This window comes from Leucopleurus acutus (assembly GCF_964270905.1).
Source record: "Leucopleurus acutus genome assembly, chromosome: 15".
Classification (NCBI taxonomy): Eukaryota; Metazoa; Chordata; class Mammalia; order Artiodactyla; family Delphinidae; genus Leucopleurus; species Leucopleurus acutus.
In genome coordinates this window covers 55,820,950-55,823,716 of record NC_139157.1, presented here as the reverse complement: position 1 = coordinate 55,823,716, position 2,767 = coordinate 55,820,950, and the positions used below count along the sequence as shown (strand labels likewise).

At 45.2% G+C, this 2,767-nt stretch overlaps 1 pseudogene across 1 annotated transcript; it reads left to right on the top strand.

Annotated features, from left to right (window-relative positions):
• The first annotated feature begins 365 nt into the window (after positions 1–365).
• On the top strand, positions 366–2,273 carry LOC309971957 (poly(A) polymerase beta-like; annotated as a pseudogene). Its single transcript has one exon. The product of its transcript is annotated as a poly(A) polymerase beta-like (transcript).
• Positions 2,274–2,767: the final 494 nt, after the last annotated feature.

The window sequence follows — 2,767 nt, the reverse complement described above, 5'->3', positions numbered from 1 at the left end:
GACCAACCTGCAGAGAATCCACTTTGGAAAAGTTAACCCTTAGTTCCTACATATCCCAAGTGTGTAGAACACATCGTGGCATAAGAGAACCTCTGCATACTTTCGTTAGTATTTCCTAATTATACCCAGGTAGTTTGTGGCGTAGCTAGCATTTAAAATCAGGCCTGCTAGAACGCAGCGGCGAGGGCCCCGGCACCGTGGTGGGGCCGAGGGGATGGCGCAGAGGCGCTTGAAGTGGCGGGAGCGGGTCGGACCTGGGCTGGTAGGAGCCCCACCCCTCCCGCCTCAGCGGATCATGACCCGGGCTGCAGCTACGGAGGTCGCGGTGGCGCGGACGCGGCGTGGCGGGGCCAGCGCTAGAGGTGATGCTGTTTCCGGTGACCACCCCGGTATAACAACAGACCCCGCCGCCACCCAAGCACTATGGCATCCCCTCCCCCATCGGTTTAGCACCCCCCCCCCCCCAGGGAGACTGACTGCGTACTCACCCAGAAATTAATTGAAACCCTTTCGGGTTTTTGAAGAGGAAGAGTAACTGTAGCGTAGGATTTTAATTTTGGAGAAATTAAATAATCTGGTAAAGGAATGGATACGAGAAATCAGTGAAAGCAAGAGTTTTCCACAAGCTGTAATTGAAAATGTTGGAGGGAAAATCTTTACATTCGGTTCTTATAGATGCATACGAAGGGTGCAGATATTGACACGTTGTGCGTGGCACCAAGACGTGTTGATCGAAGCGACTTTTTCACCTACTTCTATGATAAATTGAAACTACATGAAGAAGTAAAGGTTTTAAGGGCTGTTGAGGAGGCATTTGTACCAGTTATCAAACTGTGTTTTAGTGGGATAGAGATTGATATTTTGTTTGCAAGATTAGCACTGCAGACTATTCTGGAAGATTTGGACCTAAGAGATGACAGTCTGCTTAAAAATTTAGATATTAGATGCATAATAAGTCTTAATGGTTGCTGGGTAACTGATGAGATTTTACATCTGGTACCAAACATTGACAACTCCAGATTAACTCTGAGAGCCATCAAGTTGTGGGCCAAATGCCACAATATCTTTTACAATATATTAGGTTTCCTAGGAGGTGTTTCCTGGGCGATGCTAGGAGCAAGAACTTGCCAGCTTTACCCAAATGCAATAGCATCAACTCTTGTATGTAAATTTTTCTTGGTGTTTTCTGAATGGGAATGGCCAAATCCAGTGCTACTGAAAGAGCCTGAAAAACGAAATCTTAATTTGCCTATCTGGGACCCGAGAGTAAATCCCAGCGATAGGTACCATTTCATGCCTATAATTACACCAGCTTACCCACAGAAGAACTCCACTTACCACGTGTCTGTTTCAACAAGAATGGTCATGACTGAGGAGTGTAAGCAAGGGCTTGCTATCACACATGAGATTTTGCTGAGTAAGGCAGATTGGTCCAAACTTTTTGAAGCTCCCAGCTTCTTTCAAAAGTACAAGCATTATATTGCACTTCTAGCAAGTGCACCAACAGAAAAACAACATCTAAAATGGGCAGGCTTGGCGGAATCAAAACTCCGAATCCTGGTTGGAAGCTTGGAGAAGAATGAATTTATTACACTGGCACATGTGAATCCTCAGTTGTTTCCCGCACCCAAGGAAAATCCTGACAAGGAAGAATTTCATACAGTGTGGGTGATTGGTTAGTGTTAAAAAACCCAGAAAACTCTGAAGTTCTCAGTATTGATCTCACTTATGATATCCAGTCTTTCACAGATACAGTTTATAGGCAAGAGATAAATAGCAAGATGTTTGAGATGGATATGAAAATTGCTGCAATGCATTTGAGAAGAAAGGAACTTCATCAACTACTACCTAATCACGTGCTTCAGAAAAAGAAAACACACTCGACGGAAGGTGTCAGATTAACAGCTTTGGATGATGGCAGCCTCGACCTGTCTGTAGACAGTGAAGACAGCACATCTGTGTCTTCACTTCCTGGCTCTATGAAGACTGGCCCAGTGACTGGCAGCGCTCAGGGTAGAAGTAGTCCTGCCCCAGCTGTGATGGCAGCATCTGTGACCAGCGTACAGGTTCCCAAAGTTTTTTTGCAACAAGCAAATCCCAGTGACAGCCCAGGGGCGCGTCCAGCAAATGCATCCCTCAGACTGCCCCACAACCAACTATTTCTCCACCACCGAAGCCCATGGTCACCAGAGTTGTTTCCTCAACATGTGTGGTCAACCATCCACCCAGGGAGCACAGCAGCAAACATAGCTAATCCTATCACAGGAGTCTAGAGGACATTGTCACGTTACAAAGAAGAAAGGACCAAGGAAACCAGAACAGAAGATGAACTTGTCTCATCAAGAGACAACTGTGACTCAGCTGGAAACTATTCAGACAGCGGCTTCTCTGTTGGCCTCATGAGGAACATCCAGTGCAGACCTTCTCAGTACCCCTGCTCTCCCTGCAAATATTATTTCTACAATCAAGAATTCACTGAAACAGATTGAACTGAGAAAAACAACCTCAAGCATCCATAAACAGTATCTGCCAACTCAGCCTGCTGTCTTCAAATGCTAAAGGAGGAGGACGAAGGGTACCAAACTAGATATGGTTCAAAATAGAATTGTTAGGCTTATCGGATGACTTCCTTTATTGGGCTAATCTTGATCAGAAGTCCAGGTTAGTATGTGAAGCTAGAAGTACTGTTATTAATGTGTCAGATTATTTATGTGTCAGCCACAGTGACGCTAACTATTTCAAAGGACTCCTGCCCTTTAAGAGGAAA